This window comes from Euphorbia lathyris, chromosome 9 (genome assembly GCF_963576675.1).
Source record: "Euphorbia lathyris chromosome 9, ddEupLath1.1, whole genome shotgun sequence".
Lineage (NCBI taxonomy): Eukaryota > Viridiplantae > Streptophyta > Magnoliopsida > Malpighiales > Euphorbiaceae > Euphorbia > Euphorbia lathyris.
This window is the reverse complement of record NC_088918.1, coordinates 3360611-3369962: the sequence shown is the minus strand read 5'-3', so window position 1 is coordinate 3369962 and position 9352 is coordinate 3360611. Positions and strand designations below refer to the sequence as shown.

The 9352-nt window shown below is 38.2% G+C and overlaps 1 non-coding gene across 1 annotated transcript; it reads right to left on the bottom strand.

The window, feature by feature from the left end:
- Positions 1 to 7457: 7457 nt before the first annotated feature.
- On the bottom strand, positions 7458 to 7564 carry LOC136207592 (small nucleolar RNA R71). Its single transcript, XR_010676726.1, has one exon. It is a non-coding gene; the product is annotated as a small nucleolar RNA R71 (small nucleolar RNA).
- Positions 7565 to 9352: the final 1788 nt, after the last annotated feature.

The following is a 9352-nucleotide window of genomic DNA, read 5'->3' as shown; positions in this document are numbered from 1 at the left end:
GATTTCCTCCACTTCTCAGTGTGCCATTGATCAACTGAGTGAAGCTGTGCGTCTTCTCAATGTCAACAAAGAAAAGATGGATGTTGACCCCATCACTAATGAAACCCTTCTGAGCTTCTCACAAACCATCCTTCGCTCAGTACACTACACAAATGCTCAACGCCAATTCTACGACTCAGCTCTGCTCAAGATGTACCATCAATCCTTTGCCCAGCTCACTGAGTCCATCTCCTGGATAAGCAAATCTCATGAATGTCTCATCAGTATGCTAAGTAGGTCCTTACGGGTTCCTCGAACTGTTCAAGATGACTGTGTTCCAGTTATTGATGGCCTAAGTGAGAGTACAAGAAGGTTGCAGCATTATTCAAACTCTCTGTCTGGTGCTGCTAGAAATGATACGTTCATTCCTCCTCCTTCCGATGATGGCAAAACGGGGGAGAAAAGCCAAGATGGAACTCAGCACGCCGGTGGTGCATCAGGAAGTAAAGACAAAGGAAAAGGCAAGTATGTTGAAGCCAGTCTGAAGAAGAAGTAGTAGTCTAGTCTAATATTTGTGCTTAATATTTGTGTTTCTTGTCAAGTAAATTTATGATAAGCATCACTTTATCTAACCTGTCTTAATACCATGCTTAGTAGTATATACTGATCTGTCCAAATTGAACAAACAAATCATAATACTCAGTATACATCTTCACACATAAGTAAACTGAAGTAATAAAATGACCATTTCTGAAAACTGACCTATCTGATCTTAGAAGATCTAGGATTGAACTTAGTCAGTACAAATATCTTTAATTTCTCTCAATTAAATCTTGGAAGGTTTAGAGTTAAGTTAATAAATGCAACCCTTACGGGGGAGCAAATTTCAGGAATATGAAAAATAAATCAATCATGGGGAATTTCAAAACTCAGTTCCATAATTATGTATTTTGCCAACATCAAAATGGGGGAGTTTGTTGAAACACCTTTCCACAAGATTTTGATATGACAAAATCATCCATGATTAAGAGACAATTAAATTTAAGTGCTTTGATTTAATTGTACTAATCCGTTTGTTCAATGTTGAGTACAAATATGAATGCAAAAGAGCGTAAGCTGAGTAAAGAGCAACTCAGCATCATAAAAGATAAGTCATCATCACAACAACAGGCTAAGAATAAAGATGATCTGAGAAGCTGAGTAAAACGAAACTCAGCATAAAAGAAGAAATGTCTGCTTCAGAATGAAGTCTTACAGAACGAAGCTGACCTTGGAAGCTGAGTACGGGAGAACTCAGTATGAAATCTGGCAAACAATCAAAGGCAGTGGACAACGAAGTCAAGCTGAGTTATCCTCAGGACAACATGAAAAGTCTGTTGGCTAGAAGACAAAGACTGCCAACCCTCTGCGCCAATAATAGAAATCTCGGAATTATGCAAAAGCCAAATTCCAAGATGAATGGGTCAACTGTCCGTGGCTAAAAGACGAACTGCCGTAAAAAGATAAAGTCTGCAGGAAGAAGACAAGCCTAACGTCTGAAGAATTCAGGATTCAGGATTGGCCTGCACATCTGAAGCTGACCAGAGATTTGTCCCCTAAAAGAGCTGTTTTGGACTCAACGGACAAATCAAACTTCAAATGATTTATTTCATACATTTCAACTATAAAAGGGACAAAGGTTTCATTTGGAAGATTGTCGATTTACAGAAAATCATAAGTAAGAAAGATACAAATCAAAAGCACTCAAAAACAAGAAAAAGATCTTACACCAAACTTCCATTCTTTGTGTAAATGCTAGATTGATTGTAATCATCTAAAGTGTTCCTTGTTTGAAAGGGAACAAGTTCTTATCAATTGTAATATTGAGAGTGTATGCTGAGTGCTCGGTGTTGAGTACTTAGTGGTATAGAAAATCTGGGTGTTCGGTTATAGCATTCAGTAGGAGTTGAGTAGACGAATAGAGGAAGGTACTCTTGCATATTCAACTGTCTTGTAAACGGTTTGTGCTCTACCTTTAAAGAGCTCAGTATTGGATTCTAAAAGCCCGGAGGACTCTAGGGACTGGACGTAGGCAGAGAGGCCGAACCAGAATAAGTGATACTGAGTAATCTCTACCTCTATATATATATATATATATATATATATATATGTATGTGTTGTATGGTAAACTTACTCAGCATCTAAACTGATTAAGCTGACTCTGAGTAAATTAGAGTGCTAAATTGAAAGCTGGCCTCTATGAGTGGCAATTCTCAACTTACAAGTAAAACAGTTCTAGTCAATATCTAACTAAAGCTGTCTTACACTAAATTTGGCCAAGCTGACCAAAGCTAAGTTGACAAACTTACCAAAACTGTTAAGTCAGCATAAATAATTAATGAAAAAGTTATATTAGTTCCTAACCCCCCTTGGAACTAATCACACGGGACCAACAAGTGGTATCAGAGCCTAAGCTCACTACTCAAAGATATAACTATCTTGAGCGGATCCCTATAAATGGCTGAGAACAGCACTCGGTTCCTTCCAGGAAACCAAACAACACAGATACTCCTTGAGGGATTATCAATTACTAGGCCTCCCCTATTCTTTGGGTCTAATTATACATTCTAGAAGAATAGGATGAAGAACTTTATTCAAGCCACAAACATGAGTGCATGGCTTGCGATTGTTCAAGGTCCACATGTGCCATATAAAACTATTAACAATGAGAAAATTGTTAAAAGCGAAGCTGAGTGGACAGAGGATGACCTTAGAAAATTACAAAATAATGCTTCGGCTATAAATATGCTTCACTGTGCTTTAGATACTGCAGAATACAATAAGATTTCAGGATGTGAGTCAGCACAGGAGATTTGGAAGAAGCTCGAGGTGACCTATGAAGGCACAAGGAAAGTTAAAGAGTCAAAGGTGAATCAACACATGAGATTGTATGAGCTATTTGAAATGAACGACAACGAAGACATCTCCAGCATGAATGCTAGATTCACCAATATTATAAATGAGCTAAAGAGACTCGGCAAGAACTTCACCGAAGAAGAACAAGTGAAGAAAATCTTGAGAAGCTTACCAAAGAGCTGGTAAGCAAAGAAAACTGCAGTAGAAGAAGCTCAGGACCTGACTACGTACAAGTATGATGAGCTAATCGGATCTTTGCTGACTCATGAAATCTCAATGCAAAACTTTGAAGCAAAAGATAAGGAAAGGTCAGAAGACAAGAAACAAAAGTCACTGGTCATGAAAGCTGACTCGACCGAAACTGACTCAACTGATGATGAGGAAATGGCCATGTTCACTAGAAAGATGAAGAAGCTGTTCAGAAGAAATGACAGGAGCAGCAAACGGCCATACAAAAGAGGTGACAGATACAAAGCTGAGTCGAGTGACAAATACAAGAAGGACAGCTCCAAGTCCGTCACATGTTTTGAGTGCCACCAAACTGGGCATATCAAGTCAAGCTGTACTCCAGATATCAAGTCCGAGATAAAAGGTCGCCCCAAGATGATATTGTATGCCAAGTGACCGTCTATGATGGAGAACTCCAGATCTCCCATCCACACCTGATCTTCATCTGCTAATTCTCATTCTAGTGTCACTTGTCCCTTTGTCTGGATTATGTGACCTGTTACTCCCAGGATATCCATAATGGTGGTTTCTACTTGAATAGGATCGACCTTGAGCTTGGAGAATGCTCCCCTAGTGATGACATTGCATGAACTTCCAGTATCAATCATTACTCTCTTCATTTCCCATCCTTCCACTGTCATGGTGATGACGAGAGCGTCTGCATGTGGGGGGATCACTGGACCAACATCTGCAAAGGGGCGATTAAGCGATGCTCTATCTAGAGTGATAGTTTTCGCCTTCTTTACCATAGGCTGGTACCCTGGTCCGTCGGCGATGACATTAATGACCCCCTTAGCCTTTTTCTTCGGCTCATCTCTTGGTTTATCGCCATCTCCTTTCTTGTCATTCTGGACGGACATGTCTAGTTTTCCTCTCTCAATAAGCCTTTCAATTTCCATTGCCAGCTCCCAACATGCATCTGTTTCGTGGCCATTCCTCCTGTGATACTTGCAATAATTCTTGGGGTTTCTCCCCGTATTGGTGTACTCTTCCCCTTTTGGTTCGGGGTATGAAATGCTCCGTTTGTGTTGGCTGTTGTCTATCCACATTAGCACTTCACTTTTGGAGGCGTTTAACGGCATAAACAATGGTGTATATGCTGATTTGTTCCTAGAGCCTCTTCGCCTATTTCGGGAGGATGAGTCAGGGAGCTTTTCTTTTTCCTTAACCCGCCTTCGGGATTCGCCTTTTCCTCTCTTAGGTGGGGACGCCGACCCTCTTCGGATATCATCAACTTCCATGAAATCCTTACACCTTTCCATCAGCTCCGCCATAGTTTTTGGTTTGTTTCTGATTAGATCCACCTGCAAGCTCTTACAAGTTGTATTTTTTACCACTGCTTCAACTGCCATGGAGAGATCCACATCCACCACGCGGATGCACAACTTATTGAAGTTGTCGACATATTCCCGAAGAGACTCATTTTCTTTTTGCTTTAGCTCGAAGAGCTTTCGCGATTTAATCACTGGCGGGATGCATCCTGCAAACTTTGCGCAAAATTCCATACTCAACTGATCCCAGCTATTGATAGGGGCATTTTATCCCTATCTTTTAGCGTGAATTACAGTTTAATTATGGACTAAATAAGTGAGTTTAGTTACAAAAATAATGTGTTTTTAATAAAATAACAAAATGAAAATGAATTTTATGCTTTTGATTGATTTCCCTTGTTTTTAGTTAATTTCGGAAAAATAAACGTCAAGCTAACTCGGCCGTCGAGAATTGTACTTCGCAGGTACAAGCAAAGGAGTAAAATCCACCATCCACGTAGGGCGTCTCTATCAATACGCGGGGCATATAGGAGAAATTCTTCAATATAAGTTTCAGAAGCTCAGTTACGCGGGGCCTGTTCCAAGCCACGTGAGGCGTAAAAGTCATGATTCGAGCAATTAAACTTCAGAGGCTCAACCACGCGGGGCGTACTCCAACCTACGTGGGGCGTGGCTATGACAAACAGTCTGAATCTGATCAACACGCAGACAATTATCAACAGAATGGGAAAATACGCGGGGCGTCTGCCTGTCCACGCGGGGCGTGTTCATGACATCAGGCCTGAATCTGATCCACACACAGTCAATTATCAATGGAATGGGTGTTAAGCCCAAAATATACCTAAAATATCATTAATATTTACATCATTTTTATTACGAATTTGTGTTATTTATATCTGTTTAGATTACTTTTACTTTCGAATATCTTTCTTTCTTGCAAGGCACTTGAATATTTGGTAAAATCCAAATAGGAACGAAAAAGGATCTAAAACATAAGAGAAACCCTACAAAAGGAGTCAAAGATGACGTAAATCGAAAGCGCCAAGTCGAGGACACGAACGAAAGCAAGAAGTAAGAAAACTTGCCGGGCCGCGACAGTGGATCCTCAATCCGTGGCCGCGACACGCGTGGTATAACCTTTTCTCCCCTTCGTCCGTCACTCAGCTCAGTGCTACGTCATTCACGGCCGCGGATTACTATCCTCGGTAAGTGTAGAAAATTCACCAAGAGCATTTAACACATGCTGAAAATCCAAGAAACGCGTTCGTTCAAGTGGATAAAGACGTCCTTTCACAACGGACACGACTCTTAACCAACGGATACATCACTTCAAACACAACCCTTCAACATCTATAAATAAAGAGTTGATGTTGAGAAAAAGTGTAATGAAATGCTATAATATAAATATAGAAATCAGAGCGTAGAACTTATGTCGAAGTTCTAAGTAAAAACATTTCGAGAGTTAGAAATTAGATTCTGTACAAAACAAGATGAGGTACACATATTGTTTATAGTTTAATTACAACTCAGTAGCGTTTAGACATTGTTCCAGTTTTAGTTTGCATCATGGTAGTGGCCGACCGAATCCCTATTACGAAGTTACAGCGAGAAGATTGAGTAAAGTGTTCGCCCCCGAGCCTGACAACCTCCTAGGAAACCCAAGGAAGCGGAACCGATCAAGCCCTTCACTTGCACGCCCTAGAAGAACTCGATGCTCCTTATTCTCTGTAAACTTGTATCAATTTATATTTCATCTAATAAAGTCCGTTCTATTCGACAAATCGTTATGCAGCACTTATGGTAACCAATCCAATATAAGTGAGGCTGGTGTTTTCATTAATATGCACTTGAATTCAAAATCATTACAAGGAAACTTTGTTGAACACTTAGGCAAATTATCATCTCGAAAGAGTTTTAATTTGAGTAAGGGCAACTATCCCGAAAGGGTTTTGTCGCGTTCAAAGCCAATTAATTAGAGGTTCCGTCATTTATTTCATCATCATAATCGATACAAAGTTTAAGTTGTTTTCTTTGCTTAATGCAAATGAACAAATTCATTCATTTTTCTAATAAGTTCTAAATGTTCCTGTTTTGTAAAATTCATCCTTAAAATCAGATGATCTTTCTAACAATCGATTTATTCTAAATACATAATCTTATTCCAGCATTTTCAAATACTCAAAGTTCACAAATTCAATCAAATAAATTTCCTAAATTCAATTAATCCAATTTTCACTTTTCATTTACATTTAATAATAAATCCAACAAGTTCGAAATTAATAATTCAAAAATAAGTTTTTTCGTTAAAAAAACGTATCCCTGTGGGATCGATATTTTTATTACTACAAGCGAAACCGTGCACTTGCAGAAATCGCTCAACAAGTTTTTGGCGCCGTTGCCGGGGATACGCCAAAATTTTTGACAAATTTTTATTTTTTTGTATTTTATTTTCGAATATAGGTTTATACATTATTTTTATACAATTTTTATATTTTATTTATTTTTCAGTTTATATAACACATTTTGTTTTCAATTTTGTTTTGAAGGTAGTTTGGCTCGTGTAACAATTTCAAGTTCATGCGCAGTTCGCGAAATTCGGGCACGCCACCAGATCCTTTTGATCCAGAAATTGAAAGAACACTTAAGAAAAACAACAAAAACAAAGACAAAACACCCTTAAAAACCAAAGTAGTCCAGCCAGAAATCATGGCCGATCCACCGACACTTATGGATTATGCTAGGCCAGGAATGGCCGGTGTAACTAATAGTGTAGTTAGACCCCGTATAAACGCAAATCAATTTGAAATTAAGCCTGCTTTGCTTAATATGTTGCAAAACAACGTAACGTTTTACGGATTGCCTAACGAAAACCCTAATGCACATTTGACAAATTTCTTAGAAATTTGTGACACTTTTAAAATTACTGATGTAACAGCCGAAGCAATCAAACTTCGCCTCTTTCCTTTCACTTTGAAGGATAAGGCAAAAATTTGGTTAACTTCTATGCCTGCTGCAACATTTGAAACTTGGGACCAATTAGCCCAAGCATTTTTATAAAAATATTTTCCCTTAGCAAAAACCGCAAGAGTCATCAAAGAGTTGACATCTTTTACACAAAATGATAATGAAACTCTTTATGAAGCTTGGGAACGTTTTAAAGAACTTCAACGTTTATGCCCACACCACCAATTGCCAGATGCACTTTTAATGCAGACATTCTATAATGGATTAAATCCTACGACTAGAGGTTCATTAGATGCTATGTCTGGAGGGTTATTTATGAAGAAGACGTCCGCCCAAGCAAGAGAACTTTTGGAGGAAATGGCAATCAACAGCAGTATGTGGCCCGCAGAGCGTGGACATATACCAACGGCGAAACCATCATCCTCATGTACATCATCGGTTAAAGGTATAATGAATCTTGATCCTGTAGCAATGTTACAAGCCCAATTTTCTGCCTTATCGCACAAAATTGATAAATTTATGGCACCATGCGATCCTAATGATCCGATCCAGAGAGACATTGACTACGAAGGTATGAATGAGATAGAACAGGTAAATTTTGTCCAAGGACAAAACCAAACTACTAATCCTTATTCTAATACTTATAATCCTGGATGGAGAAATCATCCTAACTTTAACTGGAAAGATGGTAATAATAATAATAATGCAAATGCTAATCAATATCGTATAAATAATTATCAAAATCAAACAAGAGATACGATTAGCACTTTATCTTCAAAAATCGACAAATTTATAGATGCTATGAATGGAAAGGTAAGTAATCAAGACGATGGTTTTAAACGGATCGAAAATAAATTCGATCAGCTTATCAAAAACCAATCATCTAGCATCCATAATTTGGAGGTTCAAATTGGACAACCTGCTAAATCAATTCCATCCCGCAAAGAGGGAAGTCTTCCCAGCCAAACGGAAGAAAATCCGAAAGAGCATGTTAAGGCTATCACTCTTCGTTCGGGGAAAAACTACTTAGGTCCGGAAATGCCCGGAAATTCAACTTTACCTGGAAATGATTTACCAAAATCCAAAAGAAGATACGTTAAAACAAAAAGATACGCCAATTGACTCTAATCCAAAACCTTTTGTACCAAAGCCACCTTTTCCACACAGGGTCCGAAATAAGGACCATAATAAACAACTTTTATCATTTTTAGACAAACTTAAAAATTTGCATATAAATTTAACATTCATGGATGCAATTACGCAAATCCCTAATTATGGAAAATTCTTGAAAGATTTAATTTCAAAAAAGATTAGTTGGGAAGGAATTTCATCCATTTCACTTTCTGAAGATTGTAGTTCGATAGTATCAAGCAAATTACCTACTAAACTCAAAGATCCTGGATGCTTTACCATTCCGTGTACTTTGGGAAATATGGAATTCCCAAGTTGTCTTTGCGATTTAGGAGCTAGTATAAACTTGATGCCATTGTCTATTTTGAGAAATTAGGATTAGAAGAAGACATCAAGCGTACCAATATGGTTTTGCAATTAGCGGATCAATCCACTAAAAGACCATATGGTATAATTGAAGACGTTTTGGTAAAAGTTGACAAATTTATTTTTCCTACTGATTTTGTTATCTTAGATTTTGCTTATGATGCTAATTGTCCGCTAATCTTTGGTAGACCATTCATGAACACGGGACGTGCTCTAGTTGATGTGTCGGAAGGAAAAGTAGTTTTACAAATAGGTGACGATAAGATCGAGTTCGATATGAATCAAGCGATGAAATATCCTATGGAGGATTTCGCTTGTATGAAGCTTGATTTAATTGAAGAATGTGTTAATGACATTGTTCAAAGAGAAGAAATAATAGAACCTGTAATGGGCGAAGAATTAGAAGATAAGGACCCAGAGCCTTTGATTCGAGAAGATGGACCAGTTCCGCCTTCAGTAATAGTTCCACCTAAATTAGAACTTAAAGAATTACCAAACCATTTGAGGTACAACAAAGA